The sequence below is a fragment of the Motacilla alba genome, unplaced genomic scaffold, assembly GCF_015832195.1.
Source record: "Motacilla alba alba isolate MOTALB_02 unplaced genomic scaffold, Motacilla_alba_V1.0_pri HiC_scaffold_31, whole genome shotgun sequence".
Lineage (NCBI taxonomy): Eukaryota > Metazoa > Chordata > Aves > Passeriformes > Motacillidae > Motacilla > Motacilla alba.
The window spans coordinates 545,259-569,001 of NW_024037405.1; the positions used below are offsets into that span (position 1 = coordinate 545,259).

Consider the following 23,743-nt stretch of genomic DNA (forward strand, 5'->3'; position numbering starts at 1 on the left):
CCACACCTCTGACACCTCATGGAGCAAATGGATTGCCCTCATCACACAGCGCATCCATGTTAGAAACCCGAATTGCCCTGGAATTTTGGAAGTAATTACAAACTGGCCAGAAGGTGAAAACTTTGGTCTCACTGATGAAGAGGAGCAGGAACACGCGACAAGGACTGAAGAAGCTCCACCATACAACCAACTTGCGGCAGAGGAAACACAATACGCTCTTGGTACACTGATGGCTCCTGTTGCACTGTAGGGATGAACCAGAAGTGGAAAGCAGCCGTATGGAGACCCACACGAGAGGTTGCACAAGCCACCGAAGGAGAAGGTGGATCAAGCCAACTTGCTGAACTCAAGGCCATTCAGCTGGCCCTGGACATTGCTGAAAGCTCTACCTTTACACTGATTCCTGGGTGGGAGCCAATGCTCTGTGGGGTTGTCTGGAAAGGTGGGAAAAGGCCAACTGGCAGCGTAGAGGAAAGTCAGTCTGGGCTGCCCATGAGTGGAAAGACATTACCTCTCCGGTAGAAAAATCTGTCTGCCAAAGTCCATCATATAGATGCCCATGTCCCCAAGAGCCAGGCTAATGAGCAGAAACAACAAGCAGGTAGACTGAGCTGCAAAGATAGGAAGTGTCCAAGATAGACTTAGATTGGCAATGCAAGGGGGAGTTGTTCCTGCCTCGATGGGACCACGACGCCTCAGGTCATCAGGGCAGAGATGCCACCTCTAAGTGGCCATGAGACCAAGGGTGGATCTAACCACAGACAGTATTTTGGAGGTTATCCACGACTGTGAGACAAGTGCAGAGATCAAGCAGGCCAAGCGGGGGAAGCCCCTATGGTAGGGCAGGTGCTGGTCCAAAGGTAAATGGGGGGAGTGAAACATCAACTTTAAAGAACTTAGAGATTTCGAAGGGGCTAAGATTTTAGTTAGAGATAAGCTTTATTGGAGCTAATTAAAATAAATAGGTAGGTCTTGATGAATTTAAGAGTTAGTAGTTAACTAATAATTGATTGCTTGTAAACACAATGTTTGGTTTGCTGGGTTTATAATGAAGAATATAGAAACTGACAAATAGCTTTTAGGAACATAAGACAATTGTGGGCCTCCTCTGCTCTGAAACCAATTGAAGACAAGGAATGGGAGTTCTACCAAGGGTTCATTTGTCACATTTGCATTGAAAAGGTAGAAAGGTCAGAACGAGGAAGACTGCATTTACTTCCTCATTTTGGGACCCCTCCCCATGAAAGGGACCACCGACCCAATTCAAGGAACAAACTATGCATGCTTAATAGCTTTTGAACTTATTTCCATACGAAGCGGGGAATGGGATGTACCAAAATTATGAATATGTATTGGTATTTTGGGTATTCAGTACTTGCATAGATAAAAGGACTCTGTAATCATCTGTAAATTGTGGTGTGTATTTGGGAGCTGTCCCGCACGCTGCCCGGCGTCGCTATAAATATACCCTTTCTAACTTTAAACTGTTAGAGAGTTTTTGACCGTCACAGCTGGATATCGGTACTGGATCAATATCCATATTTTTAATAAATCAGGAGGCCCGGCAGATTGACTACACCACACTGCCCCAGACACGCCAAGGCAAGCACTATGTGCTGACCGCCTGGTGGAAGTTACCACCGGATGGTTGGAGACCTACCCCGTGCCTCATGCTACTGCCTGGAACGCCATCCTGGGCCCGGAAAAGCAACTCCTGCGGAGACACGGTACTCCTGAGAGAATCCGGTCGGACAATGGGACCCATTTCAAGAGTGGCCTCATAAACACCTGGGCCAGAGGTATTGAGGGGATAGACCAAACCCCTTATCAGGCACCGGCTGCCAAGAAAGCTGAACAGGGCGATGGACTGCTTCAGACTACTCTGAAGGCACCTGGCGGGGGAACCTTTAGAAATCGGGAAATGAACTCAGCAAGAGCCACCTGGATGGTCAACACCTGAGGGTCCATCAATCGAGCTGGTCCTGCCCGTTCTGAGCCCTTGCACACAGCGCATGGAGATAAAGTCCCTGTGGTGCACATGGAAGGGATTTTAGGAAAGACTGTTTGGATTAGTCCCACCTCAGGAAAAGACAAACCTCTCCGTGGGATTGTTTTCTTTATCTCTTCCACAAACCAATCCACCCTCTGGGGAGACATCTGCTGTTAATGGGCCACTGAATCCCACTGCATGACTGATAAAATTGTATCATCCCATTGTGAGAAGCTCCAGCCAGGGGGAGAAGCCAAGCATTCCTGGCTGGATATAATCAGAGATCTGGAAGACCCAGCAGCCTTTCCCACTGGATTCCCAGAGGAGCAGCCCTTTCCCACTGGCTTCCTAGAGGAAGACCAGGCCCATCTACAGCACCACCAGACCTTCCGAGGAAAACGACACCCTTCTAAAGGGTCACTGCTTCAAGAGAACCACATCTGTCCCTCCAGGAGGACTGCAGCCACAATTCCAATTGGGCTGCGATCAACACCCTGGCCACCAGGGTGTCAGGTCGTATTTTCACTCTGTCAGTGTTGTTTTGTGCTGCTGCATTGTTTATTTTATATTTTCAATTTTCTTCCCTAAGAAAGAGCTGTTATTCCTGCTTCCATATCTTTGCCTGAGAGCCGGCCTCTTAATTTCAAAATTATACCAGTTTGGAGCAGAGGGATTTACATTTTCCATTGCAGGGGAGGCTCCTGCCTTCCTCTGCAGACACCTGTCTTTTCAAACCAAGAGAAGTGGTCTCATTGTCAGTGAGCGGAGGGGATGGGGGGGATCCCCGGCCAGGAAATTGAGTTCCAGGAGGATCCTGTGGCGCAGAAATGGTGGATCGGGGGGTTCCTGGAATGGGTAATGTGGGTTCAGGGAAATCTCCTTCCCAGAAATGGGGGTTCGGAGGGGTCTCAGTGCCCCCAAATGGAGGTTCAGAGAGGTGCTGATGCCCAGAAACGGGGGTTCAGCGATGTACTCGTGCCAGATAAGGAGTAACAGGGGGTCCCGGCACTGGGTGGCGGGGCGCAGTGAGTCATAGTACCCAGGAATGGGGGTTCAGGGGGGTTCAGGGAGGTTGCTGGTGCTGGGGAAGGGGATTCAGGGAGGTCACAGCACCCAGGAATGGGGGTGGATGGTGTTCCAGTGGCGGGAAATGGAAGTTCAGGGGGTTCCCAGAGCCCGGAAATTGCGGATCTGGGGATTCCGGGTGTCGAGGGTCCCCCTCAGCTCCCGCCGCCCCCCCCAAAGCCCACCCAGGAGCGGCCCCAGCCCCAGCGCTGCAGCCAATCCGCTGCGCCGCTGCGGCCCCGGCCCCGCCCCCAGAGCCAATGGTAGACCGAGGATTCCCTGACGTCATCGGTCGCCGGGCAGATCGAGGCCGCACAGAGCGGGGAACGCGGAGCCCAAAGTGCCCGAGGCATCGCGGGCGGAGGCGACAGAAAATTCCAGGGAATTCCCCGCGATCCCCTCCTGGCATTCCCCGGGACCCTCCTCGGCCACGCTGAACTCGCGGGCCCTGCGCTCAAATCTGCCTGGAACCCGCTGGGGTCGGCCCAAAGCGGGGACAGCACCGGCACCCGCGGATCCATCGGCTGCGGGTCCCGCCCCTGGCGGAGCGGGACCGGGCGCTGGGACCCGATCCCCGATTCCCAATCTCCTTCTCTCTCTCCTCTGCTCTCTCCCTTTGCTTCAGGTGATCGTAAACCCCAGAGCAGCTGCAGAGCCCCGTGCCCAGGCCGGGTTTCCCAGCAAAGGGAGGCCTGGGGGTGAGGTGCCCCGGGCTGGCCGGGAATGGGGGTCCGGGGGTCCCCGGGCTCACGGAAACAGGGGATCCAGGGGCTGCCAGAGGAGGAGAGCCGGGAAAGGGGTGCAGGGGGTGTCAGTGCAGGATAAGGGGGTGCAGAGGATCCCGCAGCTGGGGAAGGAGATGCGGGGGCGTCCCCGTGCCCAGGAGTGGGGATTCAAGGAGGTTCCAGGGGGGCTCCCCAAAGCCCCTCCCAGGGGGGAGCAGGAGCTGGGTCAGGGGAGAGAAAAGGGGGCGATGCTGCCATGGGGGGGACACGGGGGAGTCACACGCACTGCCGGGGGGGGACAGGATCCCCGGGGACCCCCCTCACCTTCTCCCAAAGTGGAGGCCAAGCCCCAGCCCAGGCAGACGAAGCCCAACACGAAGCCCCTGAGCCCCGGCAGAATCCTGGGGGGCGTCTGGTGGCAGCTCCAGACGGAGGGGCAGGATCAAGGAAAGGGTGGTGGCTGCCGGGAAGGGACTGGGATGGACTGGGACACACCAGGATACACTGGGATACACCAGGATACACCAGGATATACTGGGATAGATACACTGGGACACATTGGGATACACCAAGACACACTGGGATACACCAGGACAAATTGGGATACACCAGGATACACTGGGATACTCCGTGATACTCCGTGATACACGGGGATACACTAGGATACACTGGGATACACCAGAATATACTGGGATACACCAGGATACACCATGCCCAAGACTGGGACCCACTGGGAGCAGGATCAGGACACACTGGGAACCAGCAGGAGCAGAGATTGAGCAACTGGGATCATAGTGGGACCAACTGGGATGGACTGGTAGTGACTGTGATCGTACTGGTGGAAACTGGAACCTTACTGGGACATGTGGCTGTGACTGGGAATGACTATGAGTATGCTGAGGGCAACTGGGATATACTGGGAGTGTCTGTAACCATACTGGGGGTGACTGGGAACACACTGAGAGCGACTGGCAGTGACTGGGCCTACACTGGGGGCACCTGGGATTGACTGGGACCATGCCCAGGGAGACTGAGATCCCACTGGGATCATACTTGGAATGACTGGGTCTGTGCTAGGGGCAACTGAGAGACACTGAGGTCACACTGGGATCATGCTGGAAGTGACTGGGAGCAGGCTGAGGGCAACTGGGATATACATGGAATGATACAAATCCCACTGGAGGAGGTGACTGGGGTGACTGTGAGCAACTGGAAGCATGCTGGAAGCTACTGGGAGTGAGGGGAGACACACTGGGGGAACTGGGATATACTGGGAGAGACGGGGAGTGACTGGGACCACAGAGGAACCATAAAGGAAGTTACTGGAATAATACTGGGAGTACCTGGGAGTGACTGGGACCATGCTGGGAGGGGCTGGGACTATACTGGGGGTGAATGGGAAGCCCTGGGACCATGCTGGGATCATACTGGGCTGACTGAGAGTCACCTGGGGGGCACTGGCCCAGCTGGGGCTCATGGTTTTTCCCTGAGGGCTGCCCCGGGTGCTGCTGCCAGCCCTGGCCCCACAGAGCTGAGGGACACGGGACAGCTGAGGGACACAGCACAGCCAGGGAACACGGCCTGGCCGAGGGACACGGAGCTGCTGCACTTTGGGCTGCTGTGCCCGGGCTGTGGCCCTTGGGCTCCCAGCACAGGCCAGCGAGGAGAATCCCCTCCAGAAACTGCTCTTTGCTTTGAGCTTTGCTCTGGAACATTCCCCAGGAGCCCCGGCAGCGGCTGCAGCCCGGCCGGGTGCCCGGGGCCACCAAAGCCGCCCCGGCAGTGCCCTCCTGCCCCGGGCAGGGCACGGAACAGCCAAGGAAAGGCTCGGGCTGGGCTCAGGGCAGGGACAGGGCACAGCAGAGCTGGCCTGGGCAAAGGATCGGGATTGATGTCCCATGGAATCCCAGCAGGGATTAGGTCTCATTTCACTGCTCTCATTGGATTGGTCACCAATTCAAATCATTTCCCCACAGAATTCCCATGGCAGTGGGTTGGGAGGGATCCATCCATGGAATTCTCACCTGAGTGGGATCAGAGTGAGATTAGGCCATGGGAATTCCATGGGAATTCCTGCATTCCAAGTCTCCCATTCCTGAATCCCACACTCCCATCGGAATTCCCCTCCCACACCCACCTTTGTGCTCCAGAGCCTCCAACCATTGAGCTCCATCTGGGAGCTCTTCCACACAGGTGTGTCCCAGGTAATGCTTCATTCACTCCATGATGATCCCTTTGCATTCCCAGCACCTCTGGGTGATCCAGGCGGCACCGTCAGACCCTGCAAAGCTCCCGGGTTCCAGCTGGAAGGAGATGGAATCCCACCCCTCCTAGCCATACCAGTGGGATCCATGGATGCTCCATGGGAGAGGAGGTCACAGCTGGAAACCACCTGCACTGTGTGGAGACTTGGGAATGAGGAGAGACCTGACCCATGTGTGGTAGATAGGGACAGGCAGCAGCAGGATTCCTTTTCCCCTTAATCCCCTGAGATAAGCGATCACCCTAGGAATGTAACCCCCCCACTCTAGTAACTTTCTACTCCTTACTTAACCATAGATGGTACTGCAGACCCCCTCTGACGTAGTGAAGCCCCCTAGGCTATTTAACCCCACGAGATAAAACCATAAACGCCATTGACCGTCCACCACATTGGTGTCAGCGTGCGTCTTTGGCCCGAGTGACCCATGGTGAGTTTGGGTCGCCTTGCCTTATAGCAGAAGGCAACATATCCGGTGCCGAAACCCGGGAATCGCTCGGGTAACGAGGATCGCCCGGACGAGAGACAGCGGCTGCAGCGGCGGGTCCGGCTGCAGCGAGGGGGGACGCCCCCGGGACCAGCGATCCTCATGGAGGCCATGGCGAAAGTCGTAAGTTTGGTTCATGAGCAGTGGGGAATTAAGTGTAAGCTCAGGGATTTTAATCTTGCTATCGCAAGGCTGCTAGAGCTGGGGGCGATTGAACGTCCCGTAGAAATATTACACTCGGAGGTGTGGGAGAGATGCACTGCCGCCTTAGCAGAGCATACTAAATCCTCAGGCAGTGGCAAAAGCCTCAAAGCGTGGGGGAAAGTAGAAGAGGCCCTACGCGGGGCATTGGAAGAACGGGAGACGTGGAAAGCCGCGCGTACATGTTTATTAGCTACACCAAAGCCGGGGATAGCAGCGGCGACACAAACCGCCTCTGAGGGCGATCCGATTGAAGGCGGGAATACGCGGGGGCCAAGCGCGTTCCACCCCTCCCCGAGCCCGGGCCCAAACCCCCCGGAGCCTCCAGGGGACCCCCCGACCCTCCCGCGGAGCCCGCCGGGTCCCGGCCCCCCCGCGGAACCTTGCGAAAGATCCGCGGTGTCGCTCTCCGTCCCTCCGCCGCCGCCGTACGCGGCCCAACATGGCGCCGGGGAGCCGGGGGGTGGGCGGGGCGCGCGAGCCCGCGGCGGGAAAAGCCCGGCGGCGCGAGTATCTGCTGATGCGCATGCGCGGGGGAGCGGCAGAGAGCGCATGCTCGATCGGGATATGCGCTCAATGCTGCTGCCATATAAGGGAGAGACCCCGCCCTGCGGGAGGCGGGGCGAGCCCAGGGGGCGGGAGAGGCTCCGCCCCCGAGGGGAGGAGCGAGGTCGGAGCCGCACAAAACGGCGCGGAGGACCGGAAGTGCACCGGCAGTCAACTTCCGGCTCCGAGTCGAGCAACAGCAGCTCGGACAGCTCGGAAGAGCTGACCGAGTCTGACTGGGAATCGGAGGCGGAGAGAGCGGAATTAATGCGGTTTCAAGCGAAACCGAATAAAGGTTTAAGCAACATCGGGAGACAATCGCAACACAAACTCACCGACTGGGGAAAAATAAAAATAGCTTGTGCGGACTGGGCGCCCGCAGCCAGAATACATCCTTTACCGGTGGGAATCACCGGACTGCGGGGGAATCAACAAAGGACATATACCCCGCTAAACCCCAAAGATGTCCAAGCGATTGTCAAAGCGATTTCAGAAAAAGGGATCAACTCAGCTGTAGTCTCCACTCTTGTGGATGGCCTTTTTAGCAATGAAGATCTGCTTCCCTTTGATATTATACAACTAAGTCGCATGCTTTTTGACGGGGCGGGGCTGATTGTATTTAAGCAGGAATGGAAGGATAACTGCACAACCGCACTAGCCCAGGCTTCTGGGGAAGGGCAGCAACTGCACAGCTCGAGCCTGTCCAGACTGCTAGGGAAACATGACCAGGTGATCACACCACAGCAACAAGCCGCACAATTGCGGGCTGAGGAAGTCAGGGCAACAACTCGAGCTGCCAGAGAGGCCATACATGCCGCCTCTCGGGTGGTAGCCAAGCCATCAGTGTGGTCCACCATAAAGCAGGGAGAGAGCGAAAGCTTCACGCAGTTCGTGGATCGCCTGCAAGCAGCCGTAGACTCCTCCACCCTGCCTGCGGTGGCAACGGGCCCCGTGGTGGCCGACTGCCTGCGCCAGCAGTGTAATTCTGTCACCAAAGATATCTTGCGCTCCCTGCCGACCGGGGCCAGCTTGGCCGACATGATTAAACATGTTGTAAGAGAAGAACAACTGACACCCATTCAAGCAGCCGTCCGCACCCTAACCAGTGCAATGGCATGCCTTAAATGTGGTCAGGCAGGCCACGTGGCAGTGAGCTGTCCCCAGCCGGCACAGCTTTCCCTGGCGGCACCCCCGCTCCAAGCACGCCCGAGAGGGACCTGTTGGAGCTGCGGGAAGAGAGGCCACCTCGCTAGGAACTGTAGATCCCGGCCCCAGGGAAACGGGAGAGGGAGGGGGTGCGCGGGCCATACTCAGCCTCCTCCTGCTGCAAATGCAAGACGGCCCATCTATGCCAACCCCCAGTGGGGCAGGGGACCCTCATACCCCATGCCCCCACAGGAGGCAGTCAGTTTCGCACCCCCGCCAGCAGCACACTGGCAGAGTTGCGCAGCACCGCCAGCGGTACTTTCGCATCCACCACCACCACAAGCCGCGCCGGTGCCACAGGGCCAGCAGGGGACGCCCCAAAGCGGGACCCCTGGGTGGCCTTGGCCATGAAAATAGGGAAAGAGCGCCTGATGGTGTGGGGGACATGCCGCCTTTATGGCAGTCAGGATCCCCACGTCACAGAGCTTCAGTTTTGGGCGGACACGGGATCAGACTGCACGATTTTTCCCCAAGTGCATTTGCCCAGGCATTGGCAATTCAAAGAAGTCCCTCCAGTGAGTGGAGTGGGAGGGCAATCCCGGGCGTGGAAAAGCACCCAGCTGGTGGCTATAACACTTCACATGAAAAAGGGACCAGAACAGACAGTAGCAATCTACCCCTACATTTTGCAAAGTTCTCCACCCCTGATAGGAAGGGACGTCCTTGCTATGCTAGGAGTCAGGATCACAAATTTATCATGAGGGCCACTGCTGTACACCCTCCGCTGCCGATCAAATTGACTTGGAAATCATCAGACCCCGTATGGGTCGAGCAGTGGCCCCTGTCAGAGCCTCGAGTGGCAGCCTTGCTGGAACTGGTCGACCGCGAACTGGAAAAGGGCCACATAGAACCCTCCATCAGCCCATGGAACACCCCTGTATTTGTGATCCCCAAAAGGTCTGGAGAAGGTTATCGCCTCATCCACGACCTGAGAGAAGTGAACAAGACAATCCGACCCATGGGTCCAGTTCAGACACTGCTACCCATGAACTCGGCCATCCCCGAAGGGCAGCCATGCGCAGTGCTGGACATCAAAGACTGCTTCTTTTCGATACCTCTGCACCCTGAGGACAGAGAACGATTCGCCTTTTCCTTTGTGTTCCCAAACCGCAAGTGGCCCAACCTCCGCTTCCAATGGAGAGTATTACCACAAGGTTTACTAGACAGCCCGACCATATGCCAAGTGACCGTGGACAGAGCGCTGATGCCAGTCCAACACTCCTGCCCCACCGCGACCATCATTCAATACATGGACGACATCCTAGTCGCTGCACCATCGGCAAGCCAAGTAGATCACCTGGTGTCCACAATCACGGAAACTCTTCAGGCCAACGGCTTCGAGATCGCGAGCGCAAAGATCAAGAGATTACCCTGCGTGACCTTCCTGGGAGTGGGGATCACAAGCTCCTACGTGACCCCCCCCAAGGTGAAGGTCCGCCGAGACATCAAGACGCTCCATGGCGTGCGACGCCTGGTGGGATCGCTGCAGTGGCTTTGCAACGTCGTCCTAATTCCCCCCGAGGTCATGGACCCTTTGTATGACCTCCTGAAAGGAAAGCGCCCCTGGGAACCCAAGGAGCTGACACCGCAAGCAACGAGCTCCCTCGACTTCATCGAACGCCAGATATCCACTGGCACACTTGCCAGGTGAAACCCAGCCATGCTGCTGGACCTATACGTCCACTTTATGCCGAAGGGAGGAGTGGGAGCCCTGGCCCAAGGATCTTCCGAAAAGTCCTGACCGATCCAATGGGTGGTCCTCTGAAGACCCGCTCGTGCATTTTCCCCGGGAATCGAATGCATCGCCAACCTCTTCATGAAAGGCAGGAAACTCGCCTTGAAACACCTAGGAACCGAGCCGACAAGAATCCACCTTCCTTTCCGCAAGCATCCGACCACGGAGTCAACCACAATATCGGAGCACCTGGGCCTTGCTCTCACCTGCTTCGGAGGAGAAATCTCCTACTCCGCCAGACCACCCTGGACTCAGGTGCTGACCATTGTCGACATGGACATGCCGCCAAAGGTCATGGACTGACCGCAGCCAGGACCAACGGTCTTCACAGATGCTTCCTCCATGACTTCTACCGCAACAGCAGTGTGGCAGGCAGGAGAACAATGGCATTGCGTCAAAGCATGTGACCCCACACTGTCAGTGCAACAACTGGAGGCAGCAGCAGTGGTCTTAGCGTGCGGACTCTTCCAAGATGAACACCTCAACATTGTAACAGACTCTATATTCGTGGCAAGGCTCTGCCTAGCCATGGCAGGACCGGGTGTGTCAATATCTGCAGCAGCCCTAATGCTGGAAGAAGCGCTCTCCTCGCGACAGGGCACCGTGTCCGTCATTCACATCAACAGCCACAACCCAGTCAAAGGTTACTTCCAGACCGGCAACGACAAAGCGGACGCCGCAGCAAAAGGCGTGTGGACGTTGCAGGAAGCTCGTCAACTGCACGAGTCGCTCCACATCGGAGACAAAGCACTGGCAAAGAGATGTGAGATCTCGACAGCGGACGCAAAACATGTAGTGGCCACCTGCCCTCATTGCCAGAAGTCACCCCTATGGACCAGTGGGGTCAACCCGAGAGGTCTCAAGCCTTCAGAGATCTGGCAGTCGGACTTCACATTGTGTTAACTGCTGAAGCCCCGAGCATGGCTTGCAGTGACAGTGGACACTCACAGCGGAACGATCGTAGCCACCCAGCACCACAAAACTAACTCCAAAGCCACAATTCAGCACTGGCTGACAGCCATGGCATGGCTTGGTATCCCCAAGCAGATCAAAACTGACAACGGTTCCAATTTCACCTCCAAACCAGCCCAAGAATTCGCCTCAAAGTGGGGCATCACATTAGTGCAAGGTATCCCGTATAACAGTACCGGGCAGGCCATAGTTGAGCGAGCAAATCAGACCCTGAAAACCAGGCTAGAAGCGTTGGCAAAAGCAGAGGGCTTTGCCAATTCCATTCCCCCAGGAGACCAGGCGCCTATACTGGCAACCGCTTTGCTAGCACTGAATCAATTCCCTAGGGGAGATGAAACAAACAGTCCCGTTCAAAAACACTGGGCCACCCGAGCGCTAGAGGAGGGCCCGCAGGTTGTGATTAGAAATGAGCTAGGCGAATGGGAACGGGGCTGGAGGTTGATGCTCACGGGGCGAGGGTATGCAGCTGTCAAAAAGGACGGCAAAATCAGGTGGTGTCCACTTAATCAAGCCCGACCTTCACAATGAGCAGAATGAGACTAATGAGAGTTGCGAGTTTCTGTTTACAGGACATGCTCGTGGAGGCAAGGACTGGACCTCCTGCTCATGCAACAAGGAGGCCTGTGTGCCGCCTTGAAAGAGGAGTGCTGCTTCTACGCGGACCACACGGGAGTCGTCAGAGACTGCATGGCAGAACTCCGAAACAGACTGGCTCAAAGACAGAAAGACAGGGAAGCCCAACAGGGTTGGTTCGAGTCCTGGTTCAATCAATCACCATGGCTAGCCACCCTAATTTCTACCTTCATAGGTCCATTAGCAATGCTACTTTTAGCTATTACCTTCAGACCATGCCTGCTGAACAAGCTAGTCTCATTCGTTCAGACCCGCCTGGAACGGGCCAACATCCTGTTCATAGGCCGGCAACAAATGCTGTGAATTCAACCAAGAACACTGCCAGTCACAAGACTTTCTAAACTTGCCTGGCAAAAACCTACTCAGGTTTACCAAACCCCTTTCCCTTGTCAAATTACAACCTTATACCTCATTTCAGTGCCTATGTCTATGACTACCTCATTCATTTATGAAAAAGGGGGGGGGAGATGTGGTAGATAGGGACAGGCGAACGGAAGATCACGCGATGTGACGGAAAGCAGCAGGATTCCTTTTCCCCTTAATCCCCTGAGATAAGCCATCACCCTAGGAATGTAACCCCCCTAACTCTAGTAACTTTCCACCCCTTACTAACCATAGATGGTACTGCAGACCCCCTCTGACATAGTGAAGCCCCCTAGACTATTTAACCCCATGAGATGAGACAATAAACGCCTTTGACCGTCCACCACATTGGTGTCAGCGTGCGTCTTTGGCCCGAGTGACCCTGGTGAGTTTGGGTTGCCGTGCTGCTCCTTGAAACCAGGTCGCCTTGCCTTATAGCAGAAGGCAACACCCATGAAGTCGTGTCCCAGCCCCACAGAGCCCCTTGGAGCTCCCTGGACTCCCATCCCAGCCCCACAGGTCCCATCCCATTCCCAGAGATTCCCCCAGACCCACGGATCCCAGCCCAGCCCCACAGATCCCCCCACTGCTCCCCGCTCTGGTTGTACCGGCCCCGTCTCCAGGTCACTGTCGGCCACGGGCCAGTTCCTGTCCTTGAGCTGGGGCTGCCTATCCCAATATCCCGGCTCTGGCTATCCCAATATCCCAGCTCTGGCTATCCCAACATCCCGGCTCTGGCTATCCCAACATCCCAGCTCTGGCTATCCCAATATCCCGGCTCTGGCTATCCCAATATCCCAGCTCTGGCTATCCCAATATCCCGGCTCTGGCTATCCCAACATCCCGGCTCTGGCTATCCCAATATCCCAGCTCTGGCTATCCCAATATCCCAGCCCTGGCTATCCCAATATCCCAGCCCTGGCTATCCCAATATCCCAGCTCTGCCTATCCCAGTATCCCAGCTCTGGCTATCCCAATATCCTGGGTCTGGCTATCCCAGTATCCCGGCTCTGGCTATCCCAATATCCCAGCTCAGCTCCCTCCACCATCCCCGCTGTCTGTGGCTCCATCCGGCCCCGCTCGCTGCCGCAGCGCTCCCAGGGGGTCCCGTCCATGTCCCCCACAATCAAGGACTGGGGACCCCTGGGCCGGGCTCCGACAGCTCAGCTCCCAGGTACTGCAGGGAGTGAAGAACTGGGGGGACTCCGAGATTTGGGGGAGCTGGGGGGCTGAAAGTGAGAGTTTGGGGATCCAGAGGGCTCACCTGGTCAAGCAAAGAAGCACTGGGAGAGCGGAGAAGGAGGTTCAGGGGCTCAGAGTCAAGGAAAGGGGGTGCAGGGACTGGGAGGGGTGGGATGGGCTGTGCTGTGCCCAGGAAAGGGGGTGCGAGGGCTCCTCAGTGTGAGGAAAGGAGGGGCAGGCACTGGGAAAGGCAGGAATGGGGGCTCAGGGGTCCCAGGGCCAAGGAAAAGTGTGGGGCTGGGGGCTGGGAGAGGCAGGGGGGCTGGAAAAGGTTGTGTTGGTGCCGGATAAGGGGGTGCAGGGGGGTCTCAGGGCCAGGCAAAGGAGTAAAAGGGCATCTCTGTTCTCAGGAATGGGGGCTCAGGGGCCCTCTGAGGGTCAAGGAAATGGGGGGCAGGGGCTTGGTGAGGTAGAAGGGAGTTCCAGGGGGTCCTTGAGCCCAGGAAAGGGGAGTAACAGGGTGGGGCACCCAGGATGTTCGGGAAGGGGGAGTCCAGGGGGTCTCTGGTTTTGCAGAAAGGTGGGGCTGGAGGCTGGGAAAGGCAGGAATGGGGGTCCAGGGCATTCCAGAGTGTCCCAGGGTCAATGACACGGGAAGTCGGGAGTCTGGGAGCCATGGGATGGCCAGGAAAAGGGGAGCAGGGGGTCCTGCTGTCCTGAAATAGGGGATTCAGGGGGGTCCCTGTGCAGGAAAAGGGGAGCAGGGGGGTCCCAGTGCTGGTAAGGGTGGTTCAGGGTCCCACTGCCGGGGGTCCCACTCCCCCCCGGCCCCCCCAGGAGCGCCCCCAGCCCCAGCGCTGGAGGTTGGGAGATGTGACAGTGCCTGAGGGAGGGCTGGGGGGAACGGGGGGATCCCTTCCAGTTGTCCCCAGTGGAGGCTCTGTGAATCCCAGTGAATCCCAGTCACCCCCAGTGTGTTCCCGGTCACCCCAGTATGCTCACAGACACTCCCAGTACATCCCAGTGGTAACCAGCACGCATCCTATAATTCCTGGCTCCTCCCAGTGCGTGCGCAGCTGGCTCCCAGCGTAGGCCTGGTAGCTCCCAGTAACCCCCAGTCAGGGTCCACTGACACCCACTGTAGTCCCATTCTGCTGTTAATGGGCTATTGAATGTCACTGCATGAATGAGAAAAATTACAGCATCCCATTGTGAGATGCTCCCCCAGAGGAAGGAGCCAAGCATTCCTCACTGGATGTAATCTGAGATTTTCGGACACCAGAAGAGCCACTGGGTTCCCAGAGGAGCAGCTGCCTTTTCCACTGGATCTGCAGAGGAAGACTGCACCCTTCTCCAGGATCACTGCTCCAACAGAACGACATCTGTCCCTCCAGGAGGACTGCAGCCACCATTTCACTTGGGCTCCTACCAACAGGGTGCCAGGTCGCATTCTGACTCTGTCAGTGTTGTTTTGTATTACTGCATTGTTTATTTTAATCTTTTTTTTATTTTCTTCCCTAAGGATAACTGTTATTCCTGCTTCCATATCTTTGCCTGAGAGGCCTCCCCTTAATTTCAAAATTTTAACAATTCACAGGGAAGGGATTTACAGTTTCTGGTTTACGGGGAGCTCCTGCCTTCCTCAGCAGACACCTGTCTTTTCAAACCAAGACAGGGGGACAGTTGGGGACACAGCTGGGGACACGCCTGGGGGTGGGGGGGGGTGAAGGGGGGTTAAGGGTTGGAGAGGGGGTTGGAGGGTGGGATGCACCCAAAAATTTGCCAAAGTCAACGGGGAGGGTGCCCAAAACTGAGGGAAAGGTTGGAAGAGGGGGAAAGGGTCAAAATAGGGGGGAACAGATCCAAAATAGGGGGGAAGTGACCCAAAATGGGGAAAGGACCTCAAACAGGGAGGAGAAGACACAAAACAGGGAGAAGGGACCAAAAAGAGAGGGAAAGGATACAAAAGAGGGAAAAGGTCCCAAAGTAGGGGGGGAGGACCCAAAATCAGAGGACAAAGGGTGTTGTCAGATGTCCTTGGGTATTACAGGATGTCACAGGGTGTTGTGGCATGTCCCTGCCTGTGCCGGGGCGGATGCAGATGCTCAGTGCCAGGAGCAGCCATGGGAACATCCTGAGGGACACAGAGACACCTTGATGGCCCCGGGACCTTGGGGACTTTGGGCCCACCAGGGATGGGGCACAGGGACATCGGGGGAGGCTCAGGGACACACAGAAGGGTGGAGGGTGACATAGGAGAGATGGGGACAGCGACTCACAGGGAGGACAGGGACACTGAGAGGGGTGACAGGGAGCCACGGTGGGGAATGGGGACAAACAGAGGACACAATACCACCAGGACACACATCAGGGAACAATGTCACCACGCCTGTGGGGACGCTGCCACCAGGACACCTCCGGTGACACCCAGCACGGGGCCACGTGACTCCGCATGTTGCAGTTGTATTAGGGACAGCTGAATGAAGCGACACATAGACTCCAGGTCTTCAGGAGGCAATGCAAATTTTATTAGAAAACCACATTCCCTTTACAGATAGTTACGACAGAGTTTGACCTAACTGGTCATTAATCAACACCCCTCACCCACTGGCTAATTACAAACCACCCTTCTTGTAAACATTGCAGTGGTGACAGTGGGGACATGGTGGCAGGAACTGCACCAAGCAGCGCATGGCCATGGCCGAGATGAAGGTGCTGGTGGCACTGTGGTGGCACAGGGGGTGGCCCTGATGCTGTCCTAGTTCATGTCCCGATCCACATTTCCCGTGTCCTCACATGTCCCCATCCATGCCTTAGTTCAATGTCGTTATTTTTACCTCAGTTTCAGGGCTTTGAAAGGGATGAACAGAAACCTTTTTGTTTCAAGGCCAAAACAAAATGATTTATGTGTCCCTGCCAGCAGAGCATCCACATGCTCGGGTGGATGGGAAGAACCTTTTTTGGAGGGTTTCCACCCAACTGTCTCCAAAATCAGGGGTTTTGCCCCAAGTCCCTCCCAGGAACCCTCAACTCCCTTGGATCCACATCCCCCACATTCCCTGGAAGATCCCTCCCATGTCTCCATCCTTGTCTTTGTTCAACATCTCTATTTGTAACCCCGAATTTGGGTGTTTGGATAGGACAAAGAGAAATGAAAACAAAATCCAGGCCATGGGGAGCCAGGAGGATGTGGAGCCCCCAGGCAGTGTCTTCCCAATAGGGATCACCGGCACCATGGATCACTGGGGCTCTGCCCACTGGGTCTCCCTGGGGACCATCCAGTGTGGATCCTCCCGTGGGGGATGGAGCTGGAGCAGCGCACGAAGCTCTTCCCGCACTGGGGCACTCACAGGGCTGCCCTTAGTGCTGCCTGCATTGGTGTTGGGTCAAGGTAGAGCTCTGGGAGAAGCTCTTCCCACATTGCTCACACTTGTACGGCCTCTCCCCGGTGTGGATGCGCCGGTGGATAACAAGTGCATGGTTGCGCCTGAAGCCCTTCCCACAGTCGGGGCAGTGGAAAGGCCTCTCGTCTGTATGAATGCGCTGGTGCTTGAGGAGATCAGACGTGGTGTGAAACCTCTTCTTGCATTGCTCACACTCGTAGGGCCTCTCCCCGGTGTGGATGCGCCGGTGCTTGACAAGGGTGGACTTCTCCCTGAAGCCCTTCCCGCAGTCAGGGCAGTGGAAGGGCCGCTCCCCTGTGTGAATGCGCTGGTGCACGACGAGAGAGGAGCTGGTCAAGAACCTCTTCTTGCATTGATTACACTCGTGTGGCCTCTCCTCCGTGTGGATCATCACGTGCGTGATCAGGTAGGAGCTTTTGCTGAAGCTCTTCCCACACTCCCCACACTCGTAGGGCCGTTCCCCAGTGTGGCTCCTCTGGTGGACAGTCAGGCTAGAGCTATCTCTGAAGCTCTTCCCACACTGCCCACACTCATAGGGCCGTTCTCCTGTGTGGCTCCGCTGGTGGAGAATCAGGCTGGAGCTCTCTCTGAAGCGCTTCCCACACTGCCCACACTCGTAGGGCCGTTCCCCGGTGTGGATGCGCCGGTGCTTCACGAGGGTGGAATTTTCCCTGAAGCCCATCCCACAGTCGGGGCAGCAGAACGGCCTCTCCTCTGTGTGAATGCGCTGGTGCACGAGGAGTGTGGAGCTGGTGTGAAACTTCTTCTTGCACTGATCGCACTCGTAGGGCCTCTCCCCGGTGTGGATGCGCCGGTGGTTGATGAGGGTGGATTTCTCCCTGAAGCCCTTCCCACAGTCGGGGCAGTGAAGGGGCCGCTCGTCTCTGTGAATGCGCTGGTGCACGAGGAGAGTGGAGCTGGTGTAAAACCGTTTATTGCATTGATCACACCCGTAGGGCCTCTCCCCGGTGTGGATGCGCCTGTGGACGATCAGGTGGGAATTCCTCGTGAAGCTCGTCCCACAGTCCCCACACATGTAGGGCCTCTCCCCCGTGTGGCTCCTCTGGTGCTCGATCAGGTGGGAACTTATCGTGAAGCCCTTACCACATCGGGGGCACTCAAAGGGCCGTTCCCCGGTGTGGCTCCTCTGGTGGACAATCAGGTGGGAGCTGCGGCTGAAGCTCTTCCCGCACTCCCCACATTCGTAGGGCCTCTCCCCCGTGTGGATTCTGCAGTGGCGGATCAGGGAAGATCTCCACCTGAAGCTCTTCTCACATTCCAAGCACTTGTGGGGCTTCTCCCCATCCTGGAGCTGCTGATGGAGCCCCAGCTCCAAGCTCCGGCCACTTCCCCGGCCCAGGGTGGGTCTTTCCTCCCCAGATCCCCGTGCTCTGCGTTTGCAGCCCCTCCTCGTGCGAGATCTCTGGGGCTTTTCCTCCCTGTTGCCTTCCTGCGCTGTGGAGCCGCTCAGAACGGCCTCTTCCATCAGGTTCTGCTGCGGGGATTTGTCCTCCCTGCTCTCCATGCTCAGCTCCTGCTCTGGGGGAGGAAGGACAAGGACAGGATGGGATTTGCCTCCGTGCCACAGCCAAGGGCAAGGAGATCCCCCCAGCAGGACGGCATCCCCAGCGGGGTTGTCCTGCAGCCGGGGGCTGTGCTGGGTTGGGAGATGGAGCAGGAGAGAGAGAGAAATGGGAACTGACTTCCTCCTCACATACCTGGGGCTCCTGGGCCATCTTCCTCTTCCTCGTGGCCTCCTCCTCCTCCATCGGGCCGAGGTTTGGGAAAGGGAAATCCTGGTGTGGGGGAGAACAAGGGCTGAGCGCGTTGTCTTTGATGGTGCCGCTGCCCGAGGGCGGCTGGAGAAGTCAGAGCCCCTTTCAGCCTCGGGGGGCCCGGAACCCGCTCATCCCCGGCCTCCCCCACCCCTCCAGGCTGCTGGCGGTGCCCGGGCTCCGGGATCGCCCCTTTGCGCTCTCCCCGCTCTGGGGCTCCCGCCTTCCCCCCCGGCTCCCCCAGGGATCCCCAAAGCCGAGATCGCCCCTGTGCCCGCCCGTACCGGCGACTGCCGTGTGGGACACGCCAAGATCCTTCCAGGGCCATTTCCGCCTCGGTTTTGGCGTCCTGCACGATCCAGACATCCCCTGCCCCGTAAAAAAACCCTCCGGGACACCCTCCCCGATGGATTTGGGCCGAGCTGCCCCTCCCCGCTCACCTGCGGGTTCCGGGGGAGCGATGCCCGCGGATCCGGGGGAGCCGCGAGCGGAGCGGGGGAACCGCGTGGGGTCGGGGCTGCTCCTCCTCCCGCTCCTCCTCTTCTTTTGTCCCTCCTGTCCCCCTTCCTCCTCCTGTGTCCCTCCTCTTCCTCCCACTCCTCCTCCGCTCCCAGCGCGGCCCGGGCAGTTCCGACAGCCAAAAGCAGCCGCGCTCTGCCCCGGGCAGGTTCTGAAGCGGCCCCGGCCCGCGCGGCACTGGGAGCGCTACTGGGAGCACTGGGAGCGCTACTGGGAGCACTGTGAAGGAGGCGGAGAGCAGCGGCAGCGATGCTGGCAGCAGCGGGCGGCAACTGGGAGCGCTGGGAGGGAACTGGGAGCGCTCTGGCTGCCAGCGCCGCTCTGACTGGGAGCGCTGGGAGGGAACTGGGAGCGAGCAGCGCCCGGACGCGGCGGCGGGCGGGGCCAGTCCCTGAGGGGCGTGGTTATGCAAATCAGGGAGCGATGGCTCGCTGGGATTGGTGGGTGGGAGCTATGGGCGGGGTTTGCCCGGTGACGTCAGGGCCGGAGCGATGGCGGCGGCGTCCAGTGAGAGGGGACAGGGACCGGGAATGGGGACAGGGACCGGGAATAAGGAACGGGAATGGGGATCGGAAATGGGGACCGGGATTGGGGACAGGAATGGGAATGGGGACAGGGATCGGGAATGGGTATTGGACTGGAAATAACGGACAGGGACCAGGACTACGGGTCTGGAACAGTGAATTTGGAACCTGGTCTGGGTCTGGGAATTGGGCTGAAAATACGAGACAGAGATTGGGAATGGGACCGGGAATACAGGACAGGGAATACAGGAGAGGAACCTGGAGTGGGACCAGGGATGGCAATACTGGAATGGGACAAGGAATATGGAAACAGCACCCAGAGTGAGATTATGGGATGGGCATTTGGAAGATGGGACTGGGATCGGAAATGAGACTGTGACTGGGAACAGGGAAATGGGAACGGGACAGGGAATATGGAAATGGAAATGCAGGACTGGCAGTGCGACTGGGAATAGGAGAACAGAAACAGGACAGGGAATATGGGACTGGGAATATGGGAACAGCAACCAGACAGAGAATACAAGACAAGAAATGAGGCAGGGAATGGGATCTGGACTGAGATAGCAGCAGGACCGGAACGGGAGTGAGGTGATACAAGAATGGGGGAGGGGGGGGAAGGGGCAGACAGCAGGAAGAGAGGGATCCTGGAGAGGGGACAGCAGGAACCAGGACAGGAGGACATGGGAACACTTCCAGAGCTGGGGGTCCATATTCAGCTGCCCCAGAGCCTCCAGCAGGGCCTGCCAGCATGGCCAGAGCTGCTGGACATGGGGTGACCAAAGCCCTGAGCTACCCCAAAATCTATCCCAGGAGCCTAGGACTCCCTCGGACCCAGCATTCCTCACATGTTCCCCTGGAACATCTGCCTATGTGCCCATCCTTGTCTCAGGATGTCTTTATTTTCAATCCCCAGATCTGGGTGTTAGGAAAGGATAAAGAGAAATAAAAAGAATATCCAGGCCACGGGGAGCCAGTAGGATGTGGAACCCCCAGGCAGTGTCTTCCCAACAGGGATCTCTGGCACCACGGATCACTGGGGGTCACTGGGGATCATCCAGTGCGGATCCTCCCGTGGGGGATGGAGCTGGAGCAGCGCAGGAAGCTCTTCCTGCACTGGGGGCACTCAGAGAGCTTCCCTTAGTGGCATCTCTGCTGGTGTCTGGTCAAGGTAGAGCTCTGGGAGAAGCTCTTATCACACTGCCCACACTCGTAGGGCCTCTCCCCGGTGTGGATGCGCCGGTGGCTGATGAGAGCCGCGTTCTGCTTGAAGCCCTTCCCGCAGTCGGGGCAGCGGAAGGGCTTCTCGTCTGTGTGAATGCGCTGGTGCAGGAGAAGGGAGGAGGTTGTCTGAAACCTCTTCTTGCATTGATCACACTCGTAGGGCCTCTCCCCGGTGTGAACGCGCTGGTGGACGATCAGGCTGGAGCTTGTGCTGAAGCTCTTCCCACACTCCCCACACTCATAGGGTCTCTCCCCGGTGTGGCTCCTCAGGTGAACGATCAGGCTGGAGCTCTCACTGAAGCTCTTCCCACACTGCCCACATTCATATGGTTTTTCCCCCCTGTGTGTCCTCAGGTGGACAATCAGTTGGCAGCTCCTGGAGAAGCTCTTCCCACACTGCCCACACTCGTAGGGACTCTTCCCAGAGTGGATGCGCCGGTGCCTGACGAGGGTGCAGTTTTGCTTGAAGTCCATCCCACAGTCGGGGCAGCGGAAGGGCCTCTCCTCTGTGTGTGAGCGTTGGTGCACGAGGAGAAGGGAGTTGGTCTGGAACCTCTTCTTGCACTGATCACACTCGTAGGGCCTCTCCCCCGTGTGGCTCCTCTGGTGGGAAATAAGGTGGGATCTCCTGCTGAAGCTCTTCCCACACTGCCCACACTCGTAGGGCCTCTCCCCGGTGTGGATGCGCCGGTGGACAATCAGATGAGAGCTCAGCATGAAGCTCTTCCTGCACTGGGAACACTGGTATGGCCTCTCTCCGCTATGCATTCTCTCGTGGACAATCAGGTAGGACCTGGTGTTGAAGCTCTTCCCACACTTCCCACACTCGTAGGGCCTCTCCCCTGTGTGGATTCTGCAGTGGCGGATCAGGGAGGATCCCCACCTGAAGCTCTTCCCACATTCCGAGCACTTGTGGGGCTTCTTCCCATCCTGGGGCTGCTGATGGAGCCCCAGCTCCGAGCTCTGGCCGCCTCCCTGGCCCAGGGTGGGTCTTTCCTCCTCGGATTCCCGTGCTCTGCGTTTGCAGCCCCTCCTGGTGAGGGATCTCTGGGGCTTTTCCTCCCCGCTGGATTCCTGCGCTGTGGAGCCGCTCAGAATGGCCTCTTCCACCAGGTTCTGCTGTGGGGATCTGTCCTCCCTGCTCTCCATGCTCGGCTCCTGCTCCGAGGGAGGAAGGACAAAGACAGGATAGCATTTGCCTCCGTGCCACAATCCAGACATCCCCTGCCCCCCAAAAAAACCCTCCCGGAGACCCACCCCCCGATAGATTTCGGGCGATCTCCCCCTCTCCGCTCACCTGCGGGTTCCGGGGGGGCGATGCCGGTGGATCCGGGGGAGCCGCGGCCGGAGCGGCGTTGGTGCGGCTCCTCCTCCCGCTCCTCCTTTTCCTTTGTCCCTCCTCTTCCTATTCCTTTTCCTCTTCCTCCTGCTCCTGCCTTTACTTTTCCTTTTCTTCCTCCTCTCTTCCTCCTCTTCCTCCCGCTCCTGCTCCGCTCCCAGCCCGGCCCGGGCAGTTCCGACACCCAAAAGCAGCCGCGCTCTGCCCTGGGCGGGTTCCCCAGCGGCCCCGGCCCGCGCGGCACTGGGGGTGATACTGGGAGCACTGGGAAGGAGGCGGAGAGCAGCGGCAGCGACGGCGGCAGCAGCGGGCGGCAACTGGGAGCGCTGTCGCTGCCAGCGCCGCTCTGACTGGGAGCGCTGGGAGAGAACTGGGAGCGCTCTGGCTGCCAGCGCCGCTCTGACTGGGAGCGCTGGGAGGGAACTGGGAGCGCTCTGGCTGCCAGCGCCGCTCTGACTGGGAGCGCTGGGAGGGAACTGGGAGCGCTCTGGCTGCCAGCGCCGCTCTGACTGGGAGCGCTGGGAGGGAACTGGGAGCGCTGGGAGGGAACTGGGAGCGCTCTGGCTGCCAGCGCCGCTCTGACTGGGAGCGCTGGGAGGGAACTGGGAGCGCTCTGGCTGCCAGCGCCGCTCTGACTGGGAGCGCTGGGAGGGAACTGGGAGCGCTGGGAGGGAATTGGGAGCGAACAGCGCCCGGCGCTGGGCGGGGCCAGCCCTTGAGGGGCGTGGTTATGCAAATTCGGGAGCGATGGCTCGCTGGGATTGGCGGGCGGGAGCTATGGGCGGGGTTTGCTCGGTGACGTCAGGGCTGGGGGGACCGTAGCGATGGCGCCGGCGTCCGGTGAGAGGGGACAGGGACCGGGAATGGGGAGCGGGAATGGGGACAGGGAATGGGAATAGGGACAGGGAATGGGGACAGGGACCGGGAATGGGGACAGGGAGCGGGAATGGAGACAGGGAATGGGAATGGGGACATGGAATGGGGACAGGGACCGGGAATATGGAAACACCCCCTGGAGCGGGAGTATGTGATGGGGATTAGGAAGATGGGATCGCGACTGGAAACGGGAATAGAGGAGCGAGACTGGGAATGGGGCTATGGGAACGAGACAAAGAATATAGAAATGAAAATAGGGGACCAGAAATATGGGAACGGGAACAGGGCAGGGAATATGGGAATGGGAATACGGGAATAGCAGCCAGACACAGAATGCAGGGTAGGGACTGGAAATGAGACTGGGAATGGGATTGCGACTGGGATGGGAGCGGGATGGGAGCAGGATGAGACTGGGAATGGAGTGAAGGGGGAACAGGCAGGGTGCAAGGAGGGTGACAGCAGGGAGAGAGGGATATTAGAAACTGGACACGAGGAACCCAGATGGGGGACATGAGGACAGCTCCACATCAGGAGGTCCTTAAGCAGTTGCCCCAGAACCTCTGCCAGGGTCTCCCAGCACAGCTGAAGCTGCTGGACATGGGGTGACCAAAGCTATGAGGAGCCTCCAAGCCCCTTCCAGGAACCCTCAACTCCCTTGGATGCAGCATCCCCTTCCTCCCCTGCCAGATCCCCCCATGTCTCCATCCTTGTCTTAGTTCA

General features: G+C 57.9%; 1 pseudogene; it reads right to left on the reverse strand.

The window, feature by feature from the left end:
* The window catches only part of LOC119696514, a 72,730-nt pseudogene extending 49,801 nt beyond the window's left edge, over window positions 1-22,929 (reverse strand).
* Between the last annotated feature and the right edge of the window lie 814 nt (window positions 22,930-23,743).